The following is a 25,121-nucleotide window of genomic DNA, read 5'->3' as shown; positions in this document are numbered from 1 at the left end:
GAGATGACTAACAGCCCCAAGCGTTCTCCTCCAGCCCCAGGTGCGCTGATGTCCCTACGTGGGGCAGCTACCAGCCACCTGCACCTCCAGCCCCAGGTGCTCTGACGTCTTCTGGTCTCCACAGGCATCACACACAGATGTGTCTCACACACACAGATACACATTTACACATACACACAAAAAAAAAAACTTTAAAAAGCTCACGTAAGCTTTTTATGTTTGTATTTCCATCAATGATTACATCAATTATTGCATAAAGCTAAACATTCTTAAATAAAAATTATATAACTATACATTATATAAGTCCTTCCAGTTCAAACTATTTTAATACGCTGGGTTCGCCCTACATCGGAAGAAAGAAGAAAGTGTTGCACGATTCGTCAGTTATTCAGAAGGCTTTGATTTCTCTGCCAGCAGTTCTTACTTTATCTTATTCGAACACAGAGACTATAATGCTCTTTGAAAGATGATCAGTTATTGACCATACAAAAAAAGCCCTAGGGAGATGATGACTAGATATTGAAATAGTTCTTCAACATTCCCTCAGACTTTTTGTGTACATTGGTCTCAAACGCTCATACACCAGGGGAAAACTTTGCCATTCCCCTAGGCCTGCCCTGGGAACTGCTTTGTCTTTCCAGTGGGTCTGAAGCATCGGGGTCTTGGACCTGGTCATGTCTATGTCGACAATACATATCAACTCAGGAATTCAACCTCTCCCCATACACCCAACATCTCACCTGCCTGTTGGCCAAAAGCTTGCGAATCACATCATCAATGAAGAGAAGTGGAAAAAAATGTAGTAAGTCAGATACTGGAGAAGCCCCATGAAATGCTGTCCTCTGCTCACAACAGCTGTGGTCACCTGTGCGGGCTCAAGCCAGTCACACGTGACAGCATGGAGGAGGGAAAGGACCCCAACCTCTACTCTAACTGAGTTATTGCTGAGAGCTGACAGCTGCGGAAGAGAGAAAGTCACTGTCTTTACAGTGAAGATACTGATGAATTCCCACAGCCCAGAGGATGTCCTTATGCATGAGCAGCACTAACTAGACCTAGTGAGTTATTTAAAGAGAGAGAAGGAAAAGGGGAGCCAGGAAGTAATGAGGGTCGAGATGTGTTGGGGGCCTCAAGTTGGATGAATGGAGTGAGGTGGATATGATCCAATTTAAATTGTATATATGTATAAAAAATTCAAAGCTTTCAAACAATAAAAATGTTCACTTCAAACTCTCAAGAGCAGAGAATGTCCTATTGGCAAATTTTGTATTTTGGTTGCTACCTGAATGTTTAATATGGTAAACTGATTGGTGCTCAGTGGATGACTACTCAGAGACTTCTTTCTGATGATCAAAAGGTTGAAGAGCTAGATCTTGAAGATAGGAATATACACAAAGTATGGCGTTTATGAAAGGTCAGCCAAATTTTGGTTGGAGCCATTTTATAACCTATTAGTGATTAAGATTTTGGCCAGATAGCTTTGAACAAATACTTCCCAAACTTAAGCTTGCTTATCAAAATGTGAGAGGCATTTACCATGTTAGGAGTGGTAGAAAGTTGGATTTACACTCCTGATCAGCTGTTTAGGAGTCCATCTTCACTGACGTATTCATAGATTTCAGAGCATTGATGTGTGTGTGTGTGTGTGTGTGTGTGTGTGTGTGAGAGAGAGAGAGAGAGAGAGAGAGAGAGAGAGAGAGAGAGAGGGAGGGAGGACATCATATCTTTTCTAGATTTGTTTCGTTAGTGAAAAGGAAATAGGATTTAGCTTTTACTCCTGCCAAGAAGCCCCGTTTTATAATCTGAGAACACTAGGCGGCAGGATGAGACTGCAGATCCCCAATTCCTCACCGACCAAACATTGGCTGCTTTTTTCAGGTCTCCAGAGTTCCTACTAAAAGTGTGACTCTTTAACTTCTGCATTATGTGTATTACAAATCTCTTAACACTTGTAAATACTTATATTCTAGAGAACACGGTTGTGGGAATTTATTTTGATGAATGAAAATTTGAAAAAAAATAGAATAAATTACAAATTGCTAAAAACTTTCACAAGTTATATTAATGACAATAGTTGAATAATAATGTCTTCTAGTATAGGAAAAGTTTAAAACTGTCAGCTTTGAATTTAATGGTTAGTTTGTTTGAAAATATAAAGTCGGCCATTTAAAAAATGAACTATGGGTCAAGATGTCAAATACAAATTTAAATACAACTTTCATTTTCCACAGTGAAGATTAGTATTCAAAAATGTGAAGCATTTCACAACACGTCCAGCATAAATTGATACCATTAGAGGAGAAAGCATCGTTTTCACTGTGATCTGACTCTGCTCCAGAAATAGAATGAATTATTTTAAACCTTTCTGGGAAAGGAGAATTTTGGGCCTCCAACGAACTGCTCATACTTCAACTCTTGTTTTTCATTTACTGCTTGTCCATTCAGACAGAGCTATGGAACAAGAGCGACCACATGTAATTTCTCACCCAGACGGGAGCTCTCCTGACCCTGAAAGGGGTTCTGCCCTCGGAACTGAGAAATAAAACACTCAGCCGAAGACTGCTTGCAGCCAGGGCGCTCACTTCACCTTCCTTAAACCAGGAATGCCTAAGTTTTCAGGTCTAAAATCCATTCTACTTATTTTATCTCACGCTTCATCCGCCTGTACTCTTCCTCCAGTAGACTCTCACGAATACCACCAATCAGACGACACTAAGAACCACGAACATTCAAATCTTCCAAGGCATATCAAGAAAGAGGCTTTTTGAATAGGTAAATATCTGGTTGACGCTGATGTAAGTGGACGCTCTTAGGGAATGCGTCATGAAATGTTGTAAGAAACACTACAGGCTCCTGAAATTGCTGTCGTTATGTGGATGACATGCATGGATTGCTCACTTTAAATTCAGCTTTTGCACTTGTGAAAATTTTATGCACAGGAAGCCTTATTAATGCATTATTGCTTACCTTTAATACATAATTTGTATAAACATGATAAGAATTGGTTCTTTGGTTTTGGTCATAGCGTACTCACTCTCTGTGGATGTGGTGTTGGGTGGAAACTGTTTTACCAAATGCAATTAATTATCCTTTGCTTTCAAAAAAGTCTTAACAGTAGCTGCTAAGTAAAGTAGTAAATGCTGAAGCCAACTTATCTTAATAAACTTTCTTTTGATATAAGTGTGTAAAACTTATGAGTTTCTCAAATAGTGAATTCTTCTAAGGGATGAAGCAATTAAAGTTTTAATTGCATCAATGATTTAAAGATAAATAATGAATTTTGCATGATTAGAAACACAAAACATTGCTAATTTAGAATATAATATCTGACAGCATCCACAAACTATTTTTTTTTTTTTTTTTGATTTTTCGAGACAGGGTTTCTCTGTGGCTTTGGAGCCTGTCCTGGAACTAGCTCTGTAGACCAGGCTGGTCTCGAACTCACAGAGATCCGCCTGCCTCTGCCTCCCGAGTGCTGGGATTAAAGGCGTGCGCCACCATCGCCCGGCCACAAACTATTTTTAAATGCCTTCTTTGACCGCCCTTGCACGTTCTTTGGGAATGGTCTATCTATAGCATGCTCCATGTAAAAGGGTTTTGTTTCGGTTGTTCTTAAAGAACCACGTTTCAAGGCAGTAGCAACAGAAACTCAAACAGTCAGTTAAGTCCGCAGAACCCCAAATTTGTCACTCACGATTTTCGTTCTAACTGGTTTAACTTGTGGCTGTAAGAGCTTGTTTTAGATCCTCCTGATTAATTGCCTTGTGAGGCAAGGGCCGTTTTGTAGGGGAGCCATTTGCCTTATTTAGAGACGTTGGTACTTCTGAGTCCCATAAAGGACCAAAATGGAAGACGTAAGTCCTGCAGTAAAATTTTGAAGTGGACAAACTTGGCCGTTCCTCAGAATGCCTTTCATGTGTGTAGCATTCTTCAGTAGACAGAAAAGTGGACTGGAAGCCCTCTGCATGGTGCCTGCCACTATGTGGCTCTACTGGCAGCATCATCTGCGAATGACAGATAATGTTATATTATGCTATATTATTATGTAGACAGCGTTCTGTTGCATGCTGCCTGCAGGCCAGAAGAGGGCACCAGATCTCATTACAGATGGTTGTGAGCCACTATGTGGTTGCTGGGATTGAACTCAGGACTTCTGGAAGGGCAGCCAGAGTTCTTAGCCTCTGAGCCATCTCTCCAGACCCCGAGAATGTGGTTTCTTGAATGCTTTTCACTGTCTTTTACATGACAAAATAGAAGACCCTTCTTAGTTGTTCTTTATTTCCTAAAGCAGAGTCATTTTGAGTGCTTATCTGAAACTACAAACTTGATCACGACTTATCAAATGATAAACAGCTTCACTGTGTTCTGGGAAAGGTCACAAATGAGACACATGTGGGGTCTGTATGACTGGATGGCTGCATTAGCAATACCCCGCTGGCTCAGAATTGCCTCACTGATTTCTGGAAATGGTATAATTTCGTTTTACTGTAGGTATCCAAACATTTGTTGTCATGCTAAAGCAGACATGTGAGAGGTTTCACTCCGTCTTTTCACTTTTCCCTGCATATCTCAGATTCGCTAGCCTCCCAGAAGCCTTTATAGCATCTATGAATATAGCATGTATTAATACAGCATGTGTCCATCTGATTATTGGAATGTATGTTTACTACTCTAAGACACATATATGATACTAACAAGATTTATCCTAAATCTCTATGCCACAGCCATAAACCTGTGTGCCCAACCAATAATCTATTCTAAATACTACAAGTTGTCTTAAATTCTCCATTTGTAACAGCTCCTTGTACACCTGTCATACAGGAGAATGGTCACTGGGTTGTGAGTCTCCAGGCATCATCTCAGAGAAAGAATTCCTTTCCTTATGAAGACTCTGTTTCGTTTGAGCAAATCCAATGAGTGAATTAAAAGATGTTAATGCTTTAGCATTTACGGAAATGTGTGTAGCTTTCTACACGCCAGTCTGTCCAGCCAAACATTCCTAGAATGGGATATATGGGCATGGACTGCGATCATTTGTAAGTTAAAATCTAGTATTCATTTTTCCCTGGGCTTTACGTTGTAAACACCCTACCTAGAAGTTCTGTCAAGATCACCCCAGCAAGCGTGAGGACCTGCCACTCTATTTCTTCACCCCTTGTTCCCCGTGCGCTTGGGACTCCACATCAGAGCTCTGCCTAGGCACCCAGGAATGTCTTTGTTGTTCTTCTGATTAATGGTTATTATTTAAGGAGGCAGCAGTGATTCACAGAGTTGATTTTTCTTCTTAAGAGCGGAAGGAAACAGCACAACAAAAATGTAATATAACAGTTCCCTAAAGAAAGCAAAACTAAAATTCTATACAAAGTAACTTCCCAATGTACCTCACCGGGTTACTCTCCTAAGGCTACTTTGTGTCATTTCAGCTTTTTATATAGCTCTTGCTATATGGGTGATTGATTGAGATTGTCAATTATGTCTCTTACATATATATATATATATATCCTATTATATATGTATACATAAAATTAAAGATTTTGTAATGAATTTCTTCCACAGATCTAGATTGCAAAAGTTTAGAAAGACCACAGCTCCATGCTATTCTTAGATTCTGTAGCCTCTGTCTTCACTTCCGTTACTAATCTGCAGGGACTCCGGGCTCCTCAGTTTGATACTACTAGTCTGTGCCTTTGAGCTCAGTCCTGTGAGATTTTCATGCTCAGAAGAGTAGCTTACAACTTTCTAAATGTTATAAAATACGTTGATTCAAAGTTTAAAAGATATAAAGAATTCTGGATGTTATTTCATCCTTTGTTTCCGGTTTGCAGGTGAGAAATTTGGTGCCAAGGTCATGTGACTTTTAGTATTGTCTGGTTTCAGGAGTTATGATTATTGCCAAATCTCATAATTTATATTATCATATTAGACAAAACTAACTAACAATATAGTTCAGGTTTACAGTTTTTTCCCTACTAATACTCAATGTTTTCTTAAAATACTTATGATACAATTATGTTTAGAGATAAAACGTTTAGAAAAAAACTAACGTTTTTACTATATAAAATTATTTCAGTGTATCATGTCACAAAATAGCCACAAAATGTTTTTTTTTAAGTTTATTTTGAGATAAATATGTTTAGGTTATGTGCAGTGACATAATTACATCAAATTTTAAAAGTATGTACAATGATTTTACATTCTGTACCCAAACTGACTTTATAATACATACACATATACTTATGTCATGAATGAGTAAAAGGAGTTTTTAGAAAGAGCAGGCCAAAGCTGCTTCATCTCCTTGTGCAAAATTGATTGTGGAACTGGATCACATATCAATGCTCCAAATTATTGAGTCTGAAGTAATTCTGATGCTCACAACTCCATGCGCATTTTAGAGAAAGATGTGACAGCACTGGCTCCATTTGTCCCGGGAACTCTAATTCAACACACACACCCCTACACTTAGACTGCCTTCAAATCACAGTTAGCAAGTTCCAACAACTCAGTCTAGGTGAAAGCCAGCCAGCTTTGGCTGGTAACAATGTGTTCATACAGCAAAGGATCTCTGTCTGTTCAGGCTGCTTCTTGCTCTTGTCAGAGGGAGAAGCGAGCTGTAGCTGCTTTCCTGGGGTAAGCTATTTGAGAAAGAAAGTAACCTAACACTAACTGCAGGCGGGGCGGGGTGATGTAACAGGAAGCGGTGATGTTTCCCTTCTGTGACTGATCACTTACAATCTGACAACACTCCCCATCTCCTCAGAGCAAGCCCTCTCTCTCCAGCGGCGCAGTCCTGCCTTAATCAGGCTCCGCTGCTTGGAGATCGCCCGCCTGCAGGACCACATTGCAAGGCTGAGACTCCCGCACCTCGTCGCCTGGGAACTCTCTCCTGTGGAATCTCAGGAAATCAAATCCCTCCTGTGACTATTACAGAATTTCCTTAGAAGCTGTGCTTGGTAAGTGTATTGCTCAAAATATGTATTCTTAGCAAAATTCTCAGGTAGTTTGGCAATGTTTCTAGTGGCATTGAAATAATGTTGAGACCGCCTTTTTTTTTTTTTTTTAAATTCTACACAGGGAAACTAAAGAGTGTTACTCCAGAGTGCATACCAGATCTATTACTAGTGTATAAGAGTGTTTACAGCGGTGTTTAGAAAATAAAATTACCAACTAATAACAACGTGAATGGGCTGAAAGGCAAATTTCTGGACAAATTTTTGAATCCGGAAACAATACCATTTAAAACTAGTTCTGCTATTAGCTAAATTCAGCTCTGACAGCTGGAAAACATCTGCCTCTCAGGAAGGGTCTTTAAATTTTCCACATGAAGATCAGTATTCTAAGGAAGGGGTAGCAGAAGACTCACCGGGTCCGAGAGTCTTCCTGTGTGACAACACAAAGCAGGACTTGTGTTCGCCTTTCACTTCTGTTCACACTCAGAACTCCCGAATGGAGGGGATTCACATTGTTCTTTGTTGCCTGATCCGTGTAAATACCTTTGCTTTTGTTTTGCTTTGTTCTTTGCTGTTGCTTGTTTGTTTTCTTGGTGGGGGTGTTCCTGAACTGTTTCCACTGTATTTAGATCATGTTTTACAAGTAAGGTAAGGAAAAACAAAAAAACCAAAACCAAAAACAAAAGCTACCTAACTTAAACAAAACAAAACAAAAAAACCCCCAAACTGCCCAGTGTTGTTAAAAAAAAAAAAAAAAAGTAGTGGTCTCTGCTTTACTTCACGGTTTTTAAACTCCGAAGCCCAAGAGCTGTGTTACTTCAACTGCCTTTCTGCAAACTTTCAGGGAGGAATATGATAGCAGCTCTCTATAGATAGAAAAACACGGTGCTATGACAAGCGAGTGTATTAACTCCTTAAACGGAGGAATTCAGTTAGGTATTCAGAGAAGCATTGCTGGAACGATGCTGAGATGAACCATCTGTAGTCCCCTCTCCCACAGTACAGACCGTCCTGAGAACTTCAGAAACTAGTGTCCAGTTAGCAAGTGGTTGTTATGGAAGCATTGCAAATTATCGCCAGAGGATGTCAGACATCAGATTTGGATTCAAGTGGTGTTTATTAGCATAGTTAATGAATTCTATGTTTTCTTGTTTAAATGAAATTGTACACTGCGAGATGCCTTTCCATGCTAGCTGCCCTTCTGACCACAGTCACTCGTGGTCTGGCAAACAGTGTCTTACAGATTCATCCTGAGTAACTCCTCAATGATTCTTGGCTCTGTGTCCATACATGTTTTTCAATGTAATGGAAATATTAATTCATACACTTGCAATTTTTAAAAACATTGCAGCTGATTTATGTTTTCAGGTTTATTATTATTATTATTTTATTATTATACCACTGGGTTCTCAGTGCAGACATGGGTAAGGTGTTTTTAAGATATGACATCTTACAAATGCTCATTAAGTAATTAGAGAAAGAATCAACACATTAAATAACCTAATGCCATAAGAAATTGAAAAGCTTTATTCTAAGATGGATTATTTTCTGAAATTAGGTATTATACTAATAAAATATTGTAAATTAGTAACTTCATGAACTCTTCTGATTTTTGTTGAATTAATGCTCCCAAACACAATCATCTTGTATAATTTACTTAAATATCCTCACCTGTATTAATAGCATTATTTAAAATAATCTTTATTACCAAAAACCGTAACAGAAAAATGCCAGACAGTGAATATTGATGGTCTTTAGGCACAGACATGACTTGAGTTAATAACCGGGAGATTAAAATAAGAATTCATATTGTTCTAGAATAAATGTGGCTTTTAAAATAAATAAACAAATGTCTGAAAATGAAGCCTTTTTTTTATCTTAGTTTAACTCTACAGGAGATATGCCTTTTAGCATCCTGAAATCAGTGCCTATAGTCTGAGACAAGTCCTAAGCATGCCAAATAAAATACAGAATTCAGAAACGTCACGTCTCCTGTGATCTGAGCTAGGTTTCCCCTAGATTGGTCTATCTGTAGCGCGGTATGTTTAGATGGCTGTTTGCAGCCAGTCCAGCAACAGCAATAGTGTTACCAGTCGGCTTACATTTTGATAGCCACTATTTATTTAGAGTTAATTTCAAATTTTGCAGATAAATTAATGCAATTACCCTTAACGAACTGAAATAGGTATTCACTAAGCAAAAAGTATTTCATGCTTCATACGTGACTTTGAGTGAACCTAGTGAGTCTAATTCTTCTTCTAGAGGTACAATGATGTTACCTTTCCAGAATTCAGATCAAGTCCAAGCATCTAATTCCCTGTTTTTGTTTGGGATTTAGGAAAGCTACTAAAGCATGTAAGTCGTATCTTATGGCAGTCTTAATGGAAGACAGGGGTCACGTCTCAAGTTAAGTTGTGGTACAGCTCAGCTCCTGACTCATTCAGAGTTCACTCACAATGAGGATGAGTGACCAGCTCACAAACCATGAGAGAACAAACATTTCTCTGGGCCCAGCTGTGAGGATCAGTTTGTGGATGAACTCTAAGCATGTATTTATTTTCGAATGTAGTCTTTTTCTACAAAGAACTATACTACAATATTAAATTATTTTAAAAATCTCATTTAATTTGTAAGAGTATCCCAATGCAACAGCATAGAGACAAAACTTTGCAAAACTCCAAATAAGACCTGCGTCCCAACCAGGCGTGCCAGTCTTCCCCGCCCCCTTTGCTTGTATGGAAGTTCTCTTCCTGCCACGAGCATTCACTAATGGCAGCTGCACAAACTCTAAGGATCTGAAGTTTACCCACTTTAATTTTTAGGTGACTAGAGAAAGAAGTGGAAACAACACATTAAATAATTCAATGTTTTTATTACTTTTAAATTCGTGTGTAACTTTGAATTGTATCATATTAAGTGGAACAGTAGGTAGAATACTTGCAAAATTTGAAGAATAAATAAGAAATTATCATGCTTAAGGAAAAATGAAAAACTTGTGAATTATATGCCATAATCATATTATAATATTCACTTGACAAAAAGAAATACATTTTAATATTCTGTTGCAATTCTCTGGAAAGCAGAAATTCCTCAATAAATCCAGGTGATTATTTTTTCATGTGTAATTAGTATTATAATATTTGTCAGTCAATTAGTTTAAGACAACTAATCTCAAAACTTTTTAAATTAATTCAGTTTTTAAGTTAATAAGTTATTTTAGAAAAAAGAAAAAAGTTTAATTTTTACAGGCACATTAAATGTTTTATTCCCAGCCAGGCTGTGGTGGCACACTCCTTTAATCTCAGCACTAGGGAGGCAGAGACAGGTGGATCTCTGAGTTTGAGGCCAGCCTGGTTTACATAGAGAGTCCCAGGACAGTCAGGCTATACAGAGAATTCCTGTCTCAAAGAACCAAACTCAAACCAAACCAAAACAAAACAAAAAAACCCCCAAGCACCACCACCACCACCACCAGCACTCCCCACAAACTCAACAACAACAACAAAATCATTTTACTCTCTAATACTATTAAATAAATTTACCATTGGCTGTGAACTGAATTAGGGTCTCTTAGTTTGGTAGAATTATTATCACATGATGAATTTTATTTTTACAGAACACATTCCTTTATTTTTCTTCAGTTAGCTTCTTTATGTAACACTATATTATGTAACATGAACACATTAATGTACTGATTGCAAATATGGTCAAAATAGGGCATTAAGGTTTTTAAAAGTAAAGGAGTTTAATCCATACGTGGTTTTAATAAATAGTGACATTTTTCTACCTTCTAGTCAATTAAAAGGACAAAATATCAAATTCACCTAAAGCAACATGAGTCAAAGAAATGGGACAACAAATAACCAATTACCTAATAATCCTATGATATTTGAGTTATAATTTTCTCTTTTATTACTGTCTTTGGGTGGAACCTGTTTCTAAGAGAACTCTTGCTCCCCTTAGGACTTTGCCTTTTTTTTTTTTTTAAATTAGAAGAAACCGCCTTTGTAGAGCACACACTGTTGTGAAGACTTTGTCATCGTTCTCTTCAAGCCTAACCTGAGTTAATTGTGTTTAACCTCAGTGCAGTTAGAATAAGCAGCAGGTTGGTTTGCAAGAGTGTTCTCCTTACACCCCAGTTCCTTGGAAGATCCTTCACGTGCTCTCGAATACATAAGGCTGGCTTTAACAATGAGAACTAGTATAAATTTGTCTTACAGCCAAACACCAACCTGAGACTGATAATTATGCAGTTATCTTGTGTATATCTAACTCAGTCTAGCCTACTAAGTAGAATTAGAAGGGAAAATTGAGACTTTGGTCAGAGTGTCAGGAAAGAATGAATGCATTGCATTTTTAATGAAATGATAAAGCTGTGGAAAAATAATTTCATATGTAAAAATTGTTATTAAGAATTCTGCAGCTATTTTTATTATGAGAGTCCAAAGAGAGACCTGCTTCGTAAATGGAAACCTAATATTAGAATAGCAGGCTTAAGTATTTTATGCAACAGGCTGCCTATGTGTGCTCCTTCAGGAACTTAATTTCAGTAAAGTTATATTTTAAAGACCTTTGTAAGAACATTCTGATATGCTTTATTGGCTAAGTCGAGAACAACTTGTATAATTTGCCTTAGACATTCAGATATATGTCCACACACGTGGCCTAGTAGACTCCAGCCCTTCAACACCCACGTGCTAGCCTCCAGCTCACCCCTTGTTCCTCCATCATCTATAAGCTGTGAGTGAGACTCATGGCTTTGTAAGGTCCAGTGTGATGTGGGGGAATACATGGGATGCGCTTAGCAGAATGTTTGCATCTGAGTAGGTGCTCAATATGTCTCACAAACCATCAGATCTTTCTGGAATGCAATTGGAGCTGTAATGTGTATCTGCACAAAGGTTTGTTTTTAAAACCTGCATTTAGACCATGAAAACACAGTCTGCTTATGTGATGGGGCCCGAGCAAGTGCAACTTACAACTTTAGTATTCAAAGGATTGTCCTTCTGTCCCCATGTAGCATGTGGGCTTGTATGTGTAATCCGAGCCCTTACAAGGCAGAGGCAGGAGGATTACCCCTGTGTAGAGGTTGGCTTAGGCTACTAATAAGCCCTAGGAGAGCATGGGCTGCAGAGTGAGAAGCTGTCTGAAGTAAGTAAATAAACAAATAGCTGTCAAGATGTTAGGGAAATTTTAGTGATAAATACTATAACATCCAGAGACGCTTAAAACAAAAAGGGTATCGAGAATGACCCAACAAGCTCAATTTATGTGATTGAAAGTCTTCTTGGTTATTTGGGTTTTTAGGCTGTCTTGTAGTAGATCTTTCTAATTACTTTCTAATGGTAAACAAATGTTTTCTTATATATTAAAATCTCTCAAGAATACCCATGTAAGAAGATGGGAAAACACATTTAGGTTATGAAAGGGTTGAAGGCAATTTATTGTAAGAGTTTGCTTTTGAGTATTTGTGGATTATGACCTTCTTGAGAGTGTAGTAAAAACTGAAAACATGTTCTGTGGAGACAATCAGCATGCAAACAAGCTTCACTCACAGAGAGACATTGTTAACGTCATTGCACGGATTCACCGGACTTCCTGTCTGATGGAGCTTGCTTTCCTGACTCTCATTCACATTTGCTTTGTCCAGACTACACTCTGCTGCTGTGGTGGTGGTGAACTCTGAGGAAGAAATCGTTCTTTTTGTTTTTTGCATCATGGTTTAATCCCACAGGGAAGACCTCTATTTTAGCTCAGTTGACTACGTAATTATTTCTATTAAGAAAATACTAGGACTGAACTGCATGGCATTGGCAGAGGGATTAAAGGAAAGGAATTCTTACTGCTAAAGTATGAAAGGTTAAAGCTGTTTTGGAATCCCCCAACAGAGATGCCTAAATGTGGGTGGTTCACAATTCATTAGTTCACTCTTTATTTCAGAGTGATCAGCTTCTAATCCATAACCCTCAGCTATCCACATTAACACGTGGATGCAGAAAACATCTGACTTATCAGGTTCTGATACTTCAGACAAGGCCACACTTAACAACTGACCACTGTTCTTGGGGCAAATGAAGAAAGTAGAATACTAACAACACCACATTGAGTTCACACCTCTACCTGAGCTACTTGGCTGCTGCCCAAAACAGAGGCCCTGTTCCATGCATCTTTAAAAACCCATATAGGGGGCTAAAGAGATGGCTCAGTGGGTAAGTGCACCAACTGCTCTTCCAGAGGACCTGAGTTCAGTTCCCTGCACCCACATGGCAGCTCATAAATGTCTGTAACTTCAGTTCCAGGGGATCTGACATCAATGCACAAAAAATAAAATAAAATTATTAAACAAACAAACAAAAGCCCCAATATAGGGCTTTCCACGTGATGAGAGTTTGCTACGTCAAAACAATTTTGACAACTCTTTGTTGCTAATTTTGATATATTTTATTAGGATGGAATTTTGTTCTTTAAAGACTAACATTTACTAACTATGATTAAACAATGTATCACTGTATTATGATCATTTTAAGACTTAAAACATGGAATATAGCATAGTAAAATCATTTGTAAAATGTATAGCTAGGGAAAATATATGAAAAATTGAATTAATTAAAAATAAGAGAAACATTAAGATAATTAAGGTTCCAACACTGTCAACTGGGTTGTTGAGATCTTACTATTTGATCAAATCTCGTTTGAAAGTCCTCCTCTTCAAATGATTGAAGTCAGTTTTCAAAGTTTTATTCTTAAGGAATTTGTTCTTAAAACTCACATTTTCCCAACCTAGTCCTAGAACTATATGCATTAGTTCACAATGCATATAAGAAAATTAAGAGGATTTATATATGAGTTTGGTGAATTTTTAGGAATACTCACCAAGGGTACAGTTTTCAGAATGACAGTAAAAGTCATGTGTGTTCACTAAGTTCTGAATGTCAACATTTTGAAGGTTCCTTTCACATGAATCTTCTGTAGTTGCAGACCTGAACACATTTTAAAAACCTACTTTAATGGATTCTTCCTAATGCAGAGATAGGAAACACCCTCCCAATGCTTCTTGTCATTGGAGGGCTTTGTTATTCTAGAGATAGTCTGTGCTTTGAGGCAGAGAAGCTAGCCTCCACCCTCAGACAACAGTCAGCTTCCCCTGGTTTGACTTCAAGCATTGTTCCACCTCTGAATGGATATTTCCAAAAACCTGACAGCATCACAATCTTAGAAGGGAAAAACACCACTTAAAAGTGTAACATATGAGCTTATCTATCTGGACATAGGTCACAATGTATCCATTCCAAATTGAAAAACTATTTCAACTAAAATTAAATTTGTATAAACACCAAAAATCATCTTGTACAACATTATGGCTAGAAGTTTGTGGCAGAGCTCGGTGAGGGAGGTCTTGCTGGAGTAACGCCATAGGGCAAGAACCTTTGCTGTGGGTCACAGATGCATTGCTGCGGCCTCTGACTGAAAACTGACCTCACTCCTCATTATTCCTGGGTCCAGGGTTCTTAGGAAACAGGGTTCAGAGTGCCTTCTTGCCTTTGCAGAGCTCCTCAGCTCTAGAAAATGGGCTCCACGATGGTGCTTCTAATTTCAACCATCATTAAAGGGAGATAAGTATGCCATCTAACTTTCTGTATGTTTTCTGTATGTTTCTCATGTTCTCCTCCTAGACACCACCAGCCAAAGTTGCCCTCTTCCCTGTACTGTGACTCATTATAGCCATTTCGTGTGAGCTCTGCCCAATTCACTACTTCCAGCCAACCTATGCCTCCCCGCTCCTGTCCTCTCCTGCCTTTCACCTATGTAGTACGGCGTGTGTTCTTCCTATACTGTTAAGCATCTTGCAACAAACATTCTACTGTAATTTACATAATTGTGTCTATTCCTCTAACATGTTCCTTTCTCACGTATGAAGACATTTTACCAACTTTCTAAATTTTCCTATGAGTGTTTGAATGTCATAGGTGCTTAAAGTTGCTGAATAAATGGTTAAATGAAGGGACTTTATGTACTGGTCTCTACGCCACAGAAAACTGCCCATTGACCTTGTGGCTTTAGATGCTGGAGCTTCAGTTCTGAGTGTGTTAGAATCTCTGCACACGTCCAAAGAGAAGATGTCCGAAAACCAATGACTATTTTATTATTCTCGGTTAATCTAATGTTTATCCCTAACTGCCTTGGTGTGGGAAAATGAACTGAAAGATGCTTTCTGTGATGAGCTTGGTGTTCGGAATGACCCGTCCAGCTAGTGTAAACAAGAATAGAGCCCAGGATCTTGACACCAAGTGTTGAAGCCTTTCCACAAGAGGCCCAACAATGGCCTAAACTGGCAGAATTACTGTTGAAACTGGCAGACTTGCCAACCGTTGGCTCCTGACAGAGTCTTACTCCATTGCTTGCTGCCTTTCTGGACAATGGAGCTAGGTCATCTGCAAGAGCAAAACGCTGGGTAGTGGAGATGAAAGAAAGTAAGTCAAGCATTTAAAAAGATCGCCTGTGGGGAAACACAGATTTGGTTCCACAGGGGAGAAAAAAGTTTAGGAGGCCTTGAGTTACATCCCTGTCCTCTGTGAGTCATTAAACTCGTTAATGCCAATCATCAAGTATTTAATAAAGACTCCAAAAAGAATGCTCTCAATGTCCTTCACGTGTTTTATAGGTTTATTAAACTTAAAGCAAAATCAGTATTTTATAAACTCATATGTATATATATATATTATACAGAAGCAGAAACAGATTCTGATACACACACACAAACACACACACACACACACACACGAGTGAGTCTTGATTAAATAGAATCTTGACAATGCTCAATGTTTGACTTCCACCAAACGTACCTTTTTGAGTTGCTATAATTCACAAGTTATAAAAATAACAACCAATCTTTTGTTTGACATGTTATGATTAGATTATCATAAAGCATAGAGAGAGTCATGCCCTAACTTTTAAAATTTAATCCTCATTTAGTGTATTCCGAGAATGCAGAAATTTCCGCTTGATTTTATTTTGTAGGTTTTATAAATAATGTACCCCAAGAACGTACATGCTGAAGCATATGATAAGCAAGACAGTGCAATACTGTGCAGTGTGTTTTCTGCATTCCAGGTAGCATACACCAGGAAATAAAAAACAATGTGGTGCCAATAACATTTAAAAAAATAGCAATAATATCTAACAAGTGAATTTGATTAAATTGTGCAAAAGGCACTTAAAATAAATCACCCATAGGCAAATAAATACTTTAATGAAATTTCAAGTCAAGTGCTTTTGAGTGCAAAAATGATTAATTTTTCAATTTGCAGAGTAACTTCACTTTCTCAAGCTAGCACTGATCTCTAGAGTGACAAATGTATTCCTCTTCAGAAAAACAAGAATAATTGTGCCCAAATAATTATTCTTTTTCATCTAGATTCAGCAGAGGAAACAAATACTTTTGAGTGCCTCTAACAGAATACCTAAGAGGTTGAATATAGTCTATTTAAATATTGAATGCTAAATTACATCTGTGAAATTTGCTGTGCATTTTGAATAGTTCAGTAATTACTGCAGTTTGCTCTTCATTGCATAGAGAAATTTTGGTACCGCATAGGGTGGATGGTAAATCATATGATACAGCATGTTTGACTCTTCTGTATGCTGGGATCTCTTTACTCTGTGAAGCATTTCCCTGCAAGCGATTAGCACCAATGACTAAATAACCACCTAGAAAGTGTCTCAATCGATGTTGTAATTTATGATGTTACCTATATACAATATTAGTTATTATATTTGATAAGAGTCATTTCTACTAACTCTGTTGAGAATTACTCACTTCAGAAAGTTTAGAAGTGTGTTTTTTTTCTTTTGAGACAGGGTTTCTCTGTATAGCTTTGGCTGTCCAGGAACTCACTCTGTAGACCAGGCTGGCCTCGAACTCATAGAGATCAACCTGTCTCTTTCTCTCCAATGCTAGGATTGAAAGTGTGCACCACCACTGCCCAGATTAGAATAGCATTTGTATGCATCATAGTTTGGTCAAATATTTAAAAACATTTAACACAACCTAAAGTGTTTTACTTTTTTTTTGTTTGTTTTTTGAGACAGGGTTTCTCTGTAGCTTTGGAGCCTGTCCTGGAACTAGCTCTTGTAGAACAGGCTGGCCTCAAACTTACAGAGATCCGCCTGCCTCTGCCTCCCGAGTGCTGGGATTAAAGGTGTGTACCACCACCACCCAGCAAGTGTTTCACTTTTGAGGGAGTCCAGTATATCACACTTGCTACAAGTAGCAAAATGAAATAAAAGCTTGGAGACCTGTGTAGAAATTGATGAATTAGAAATGAAAGGAACAAAATTAAAGAAGGAGGCACGAATCAGAACATTTCACCTAAATTAACAGTAATTATTAATGACTAAGTGAACAGTCTGATATAAAATCAAGTCAGAAATGAAATTTGAATTTTGAAAGTAAAAGGAACTATGAAAGACAAAGAAACACTAAGTGAACTCAGCAGGCTGAATTTATATATTTAAATGTAGTGTGTGTGTGTGTGAATTTATATATTTAAATGTAGTGTGTGTGTGTGTGTGTGTGTGTGTGTGTGTATGTGTAAGAATACACAAAGAATGAGAAGCAGAGAATTTGAGAATGAACAGAGGGAAGCGTGGAAGGAGCTGTAGGGGTAAAAGAGGGGAATGGTGTAAATACTCAGATATGAGATTCTCAAAGCCTAAATAAATTCATTTAAAAAGGAAGACAGAATGAAGTGAGAATAAGCAAAATAACAGGATAAAACAATAGGCTAGACCAGAACAATAATAAAATAAAAGTCCACCCCCAAAGCGTGTCATTTAGGGTGGGGAGACACTAGGATCATGACCATGGGTGATGTATACTACAAAGTGTACTTCTTTAGTTAATAAGTAAATCTAGTTGTCTCGAGAAATAAAAACTTACTCTGTGTTTTTGGGTACTTGGGGTTAATGGTTAAACCTAAGAGTTACTACCTAAGATAAGCTCTGAGAAGTATCTATTAATTTGTGAAAAGTAAACAGATTTACTGTCTTCTTGGAACTCAACTGGCCAAGACAATGGTGCCACTTCTAAGTGGTGGTATATTAGAGTCTAAGCTGTTGACACATTCTGGTTTCTCAGAATGGCTTCTGAACAGACAGTCATCACATTGGAAGGATCATGGCTATTTGGTAAAATTTAAGTGCTTTTTACCAAACCTATCAGGCAGTATGAGGTGGTTCAGCACAGCCGTAAGCAATAGAAGTAATGCCTGTTTCCCAGTGTGCTCAGATGTTCTGAAAGTGATCTCTTTACCGCCCCGTAGCTCGTGAGAGCACTCTGTATTGATAGATTAGGTTCAAACTCCCAACAATAGCACAAGAGGGCAAACAAGCCATATGCTTAAATGAAGTGATCATCTTCTTCAGAAACTACCAAACTCTAAGCATTCACACTGACATTACCCCCCACCCCCTGCAAAAAATATATATGTAAAACTTTCTGTTCTGAGCCTTAGCCCCAAATAAGCAGCATTGATAGCAATTTTATTCAGAGGCACATTTCCCTCTGTGGATCACTACAACTAACAAGTATCAGAAACTTGTTATTGATTCAAATTACAACTTTTCTGCTTCCATTGGACTCAGGAGTAATTATTAATACACACATACACAGGTGCACACATACATGCATGCACACATACACACATGCATGTGCACACACACATACATAAACACAGTCGAAAGCATATATTAACTCAATGGTTTTTCTTTTTTTTTGCCATTTTACAAAACAAAAAATAAGTTAAAAACAAAAATAGTCACATCAAGATTGGACAAACCAACATAAGTAAAAAGCCCAAGAGAAGGCACAAGAGTCAGAGAGCCACTCCTTCATACTCAGGAGTCCCATAAAAACACTAGACGGAAAGCTATGACATGTATGCAGAGAACCCGGTGCAGAGGTGTGTCAGCCCTGTGCTTGCTGCTCCAGTCACTGAGTCCATCTGAGCCTTGTTTAGTTGATTTAATGCACCTTGTTCTCCAGGTGTCCTCCATCCCCCCTGGCTCTTACACTCTTTCTGTTTCCTCTTCCGCAGGATCCCCTGAGCTCTGAGGGGAGGGATTTGATGGGAGACATCTCATTCAGAACTGTGTGTTCCAAGGTCTCTCTCTCTCTTTCTGTGGAACGTCTGGCTGTGGCTCTCTGTTTTGTTCCCATCTGAAGTAGGAGGAAGCTTCTCTGATGATGGCTGAGTAAGGCTCTGATCTATGGGTGCAGCAGAATGTCATTAGGAGTCATTTTATTGTTACTTTTTTTGGGACCAGCAGCATTTGGTTTTACCCTAGGTCTCTGGGATTTCTTGTCTTTGGTTCTTTTGTCATCAAGAAGTTTTGGGTATGGGTTCCATCTCGTGCAGTGGTCTTAAGTCAAACAGGGATAATCAGACACTGGTCAGTGAGATTCAAGGATTTTTCATCACTGGTTACCTAAAAGTCCATCACTGGTTTCCTAGAAGATTCATAAAAAAGTATGATGTACATTTAAAAAACAAAATCAGATGGCTAGAATTCAGACAAATGAATCATACTCATTAAACTTCAAGTGCATAATATTTTCATATAACAATACTTGTGAACTCCCATGAATATTCTAATATGTTGACTGTAAAAGGATGAAAAAAATTTCAAATAGGATTATACTGTGAGAGTCAAAGCTATCCCCCTATATTCTCATCATACACTGGACATCTATGTTTTGACTTAAAGATTCAGAATGCACAGTTCTTGGCAGTCATACTGGGTTAATGCTCTGTAAAGTCCTCTCTAAGATTTGTGTCTCACTTGCAGGTTTTATCTGTCATCAATATCCTATCTAAGCAAACATTACTAGAACCTGGTTTGTCTGAGCATCAAGTTCTTGCCTAACGATTCACGCTTACAGCTCCACCAGTAAACTGTTACCCTGAACTAGGGTCTGGATATCTGCAGATCACTTTCCCCTGCTATGATATTATTTAGCTTTAATGTTTTGATTTTTACCTTATGAAGCTGCAATCATGGTTTCTGTGGCAATGGCCTCTTTGATGTAGTGTTGTGCCTTTTGAGGTCCATCACTCTTAGAGGCTGTTGTGTGCTATGTTATTTGACCCTACTGCAGTGTTCATTGCATGGATGTATCAGAATGCATCCACCCTTTCTCCTGCTGAGGAATGCAAGAATAGCTTCCATCATTCGACCTTTGCAAGCAAGGAAGTCATAAACAGTTCCCCTATGTAACCCCCACACCTGTCTCTATGAACTTCTTTAGAGAAAAGATTTATAAGACCTGTTTCCAAGCAATTCATAATGCTGACCCAATTTAAATTCCCAACAGTAAATGAGATTTTTATTGCACCATAGACTTTCCAAAACTGAATTGTTGTCAAACTTTCTAATTTTGCCAGTCTGGAGGGTGTAATGCAATATCACATTGTGGTTTTGATTTACATCTCTCTGGTCATGAATCACGGTGAATTTGCATGTAAAAAGAATAAAGTTTCCCTTTCAAACATTTGGTTCAAATTAGGTAATTGAAGTAATTGATTTGGAGAAACTGTGACTAATTAACTTTTTGTGGTTCATCTGTCTATCCATCCGTCTGTCTGTCTGTCTATCTATCTATCTATCTATCTATCTATCTATCTATCTATCTATCTATCTATCATCTATCTATCTATCTGCCTGTCTTCATGCCTGTCTGTCTTTCATCTATCGATCATCTTTCTACTATCTATGTATCATTTGTCAATCATTAGCCTGCATATCATCTATTTTCTCTTTCTATACATTTAAATTCTATTAAATATTGAAAGTAAGTTATGGAGCTCACAAATCATGTGAATATGATGTGTCCCTTTCCCCACTGTAATATTAATATAATGTTAAGACATTATAAAAGGCACCGGAGTTTGTGTCTTTCACACAAGTTATACATTGTCCAACTACATAATTGTCTTTATAACTGTAGATTGAATTCATCTTATTTATTTCTTCATGACTTTCATTTCCACTTAGTATGGTTAGGTGTGGGTTTATTTCTCTTTGGCTTAGTTATTGACTATGGCAACATTTCATGAAAAACGTTTATTTGCTTATGTGCTCATGCTCTATTTCTTTTCAGTGTTCTCAAGATTCAGTTCATTTAAATGTCATTGCCCAGTCAGTTTAGATGTCCTGCTACTGAACAAAACTAGTTGTTTCTTTCATTTTTGCCTAGATATCTTATATTTCCATGAGGTTTGTATAATTTTTATGCTTCTTATTGGATATTCATCTACTTTTACCACATTATTTGATACTATATGTATTAATGTCTGTCTTATACAATGAAACTACATGGAAAATCATACTCTACAATTTTGTTAATATATTCAAGGTGTTTATCAACTGAAAATAACTCCATATTTAATTTTGTGATAGCTGGTTAGTTGGTTTTATGACCTAATTACCCAAGGGCTTAAAATATTCTCCCATGGTCTCTTTGCCTGGGATAAAAAAATTGAAAACTTTTGAATTATACTGAGTAAGAATACTGATGTCCCTCAGCTGTTTCTATTTCTAGTGGTATTTTCTAACAAGTTGGGAAAATACGCAAAATAAACTTCAACTTTGAACCTGCGGAATTCCGTATGGGTGCCAATAAAGTCTGAGGCTGAAGAGATTTTATTTTTTTCAAAAGCATTTTTAGAAAAATCCCATTTCTAAGGCTTAGGCAGCTTTGATTCACATCTAAATAAATCTATTTAATATAACCAGATCCTAATAATAGCAATATTACATTACAATTAAATATAGAAATTATGGAAACAATACGTTTTTTAATTGTAGAGTAATATTACGAGGTAATTAAAATGTTTGGTTCACAAAATACTTTATTGCTTTTAATAGTCTTTTAAAAATATGAAAATATTTTTGAATGCTCACATAAGCCTTTGTCTTGACTTCGTAGAAATCCTTAATAATGACTTAAATGACCATTAAGGCATAACAGTCGATTAATAGACCATGAGGACAAAATCAGCCAAAGTTTCTCAGATCACAGTGGCCAGATTTGACATCTTTGAAGTTCAGTCCATGTTAATAGGGTGTGAATGCAAAGCAATGATGACTCTATTATGACTTCTTCTTCCTTTCAGTGTTCACTCAACCTGGAAAGATGTATACGGGCCATTCATTTCGTTTATTCAGTAGTAGTAGATCACTAGGACTCTGTGTAAAAAGAGTTCAACTTCTTTTTTGACCCGATAAGTCTCTGGTTCTTCCTTGACCAGGTCTATGACTCCCCCTTGCCTCTCCTATTTCCACTCTGGCAGCACTAACCCTCCACCCATCCCTGGAACCAGCCAGCTCATTCCCGTTCCAGAACTGTGGTGGACCAAGCCATCACTCTGGGAGGCCCTTCCCTAGGGCGGTCACAGCAGCCTCCCCTCGCCCTTACAAAGTCACCGCTTCTGTAGGTTCTGTAGCAGCTCCTCAGAGATCTCTCATGGCTGTCTCAAGTCTCCTCCTGAGCGTTCCTCTGTCAGCTGTGTATTTCTTTTTCTTTTTTTAAAATTTATTTATTTATTAAAGATTTCTGTCTCTTCCCCGCCACTGCCTCCCATTTCCCTCCCCCTCCCCCAATCAAGCCCCCCCCCCCCCTCAGCCCAAAAAGCAATCAGGGTTCCCTGACCTGTGGGAAGTCCAAGGACCACCCACCTCCATCCAGGTCTAGTAAGGTGAGCATCCAAACTGCCTAGGCTCCCACAAAGCCAGCACGTACAGTAGGATCAGAAACCCATTGCCATTGTTTTTGAGTTCTCAGTAGTCCTCATTGTCCGCTATGTTCAGCGAGTCCGGTTTTATCCCAGGCTTTTTCAGACCCAGGCCAGCTGGTCTTGGTGAGTTCCCGATAGAACATCCCCATTGTCTCAGTGTGTGGGTATACCCCTCGTGGTCCTGAGTTCCTTGCTCGTGCTCTCTCTCCTTCTGCTCTTGATTTGGACCTTGAGATTTCTGTCCTGTGCTCAAATGTGGGTCTCTGTCTCTGTCTCCTTTCATCGCCTGATGAAGGTTAATATTCAGGAGGATGCCTATATGTTTTTCTTTGGGTTCTCCTTCTTATTTTCAGCTGTGTATTTCTCTGTCGCTCTTACTAGCGCTGGGCCTTTGCATGTCTAATTATTGGTAAGCTTTCGCCTTATTAGCTCCAGAAGGCCAGGAACTGTGGTATCTTCATGTTACAGAGCAAAGCTACACTTACACAGACTCCACCTCCTTCTAAGTGCTGAAATCCCATGCTATAGGAAGCTCTGCCTTCATGCTTTGTCCCCTCAGCAACCCAGTTACAAAGTTATGTTGCCATGCTACAAAGCAAAGTTCATCTTTTTACTTCCAGGCTAGCTTAATGGTAACCTGAATGTGACGGACACATCTCCTCCAAACTTCCCCTTTGAACACACCATTTAAAATTGTAATTTTAGCAGAGACACACACGAGTCTATGCTTTTCAATTAAGTTCTGTAAAATCTCACCATCTCCTCAGACTGCTGCCGAATTCACAGGAAGTCTTTTTGTCATCCAGGACCCTACAATGATACAGTAACATCTTGTGCTACCAACTCTCAAAACTTTGGATGGTCTAACACTCAGGCATTGCATACATTTCGACAAGATATTCAAAGTAACATCTTGGATTGCCAATAAAGTCAAGGCTATTAAGAATGCATTAATTATAGGAACAGAAACTTCACAGAATAGTGTGTAGCTAACCTTTAAATAAAAAGAAACCTTCAGTGGCAACCCAATAAGTTACTAATAGAGGTAGAATTCTGCACATCTATCAATTCAAAATTATTTTCTCAAGACATGGAGGAGTAGAATTAACCCTATAATTGTGTTTCTTTTGGCCAGACGGGTAGGGATAGTAAGGTAATTTTGAAGGTCTCTCATCATGTAGTTTATTCTAGTGATTTAATGAGGTAAGCCATGCATATAAATGTATATCACATTACTCTAGAGATGGGTTTAACTGTCATGATATGGCCAGGTTGTTATTCATTTGTACTGTCTTTTCTGTTTTTTTAACCCATAATCACTGTTACATTATATGCCTGTCACTGGGTGAGGTAAACATTTCTTACAGTTAGAAAGCAGAGGGTACCTCACTTATAAATAAAAGAACAAGAAGATAGTGGAATGGTTGTTTCTATATTTTGCATGATTCCAGATGCTATTTTTAGGGACCCCTAGGAAAGAGTGTGAATGTTACTCTGTCAAAGAACAGCAGGGGCTTTGGTGTTTCTAAAAGGACAGACATGTTCAGTTGTTATAGTGCTGTGGCACGTGAAACAGTTGTGCGTCCGTTGATATGTGTGATAGCCCCTCCCCACAGTATCTCATTAGATTCCTTACCGTAACTTATGTTCGAGTTGAAAGAGTTTTAATAATTGAATAATGATTTTCCTGCTAAGGTATAGTAACGCGAATGAAAATAAACTGTCCTAAGCTGCGTTCTCTTGAACTCCAAGCTTCATGAGAAGGTTCCTTTTGTCTGCTTTTAAGCTGTGGGTTTTTTAAAAGAGTCCCTAAGTTACGCCATCAGACCCCAAAATAGACTATCAGTAATAGCTCTTTGTCCTGGTGCCTGTCTTCGGGAACCCGTCATTGTTCCGTCCTTTTATGTGTCAGTTTCCTCTGCACACTTCGTTTCGGGTGACTCACGGCTCCTCGCGGGGAGGTTTCACTACTTCAAATGCCTACATGTATGTGACAGCTGCCTCTTCTTCCTGGCGTGTTCCAGGTGAGGCTCTGCCAGATCACGTCCTACACCATCCACCTCGCTTCATATAGATAGGGAGGGAAGAATCTATAACAAAGGAATGCTTTTAATAGCAAAGAACTGGCTTTGGCTCCTCAATGTGTGCATCCATCTAATTTGATATTGAAGAGGATTATATAATATTTTAGAATATCATTCCAATGTGCAAGTTGTAGTGTGTACTTAGTAGTTTGGAAGAGCTGCAATGAAAAGGTCAGATTTAAACTGCTATTTCTTTAGTTGCTTTATTTCATAAGACTTATTGAGTGTGGATCAGACTCTCTCTCTCTCTCTCTCTCTCTCTCTCTCTCTCTCTCTCTCTCTCTCTCTCTCTCTCT

At 38.3% G+C, this 25,121-nt stretch overlaps 1 protein-coding gene across 1 annotated transcript in view; it reads left to right on the top strand.

Annotated features, from left to right (window-relative positions):
- The first annotated feature begins 6,723 nt into the window (after window positions 1-6,723).
- Window positions 6,724-25,121, top strand: part of Calcrl (calcitonin receptor like receptor) — a 78,718-nt gene continuing 60,320 nt past the window's right edge. The window contains exon 1 of the mRNA XM_026778803.1: window positions 6,724-6,950. The gene's annotated coding sequence lies outside the window, so the exon portion shown is untranslated. The remainder of the gene's footprint in view (window positions 6,951-25,121) is intronic.

This window comes from Microtus ochrogaster, chromosome 4 (genome assembly GCF_000317375.1).
Source record: "Microtus ochrogaster isolate Prairie Vole_2 chromosome 4, MicOch1.0, whole genome shotgun sequence".
Lineage (NCBI taxonomy): Eukaryota > Metazoa > Chordata > Mammalia > Rodentia > Cricetidae > Microtus > Microtus ochrogaster.
The sequence above is the reverse complement of the archived record's forward strand: the minus strand, read 5'-3'. Positions and strand labels throughout refer to the sequence as shown.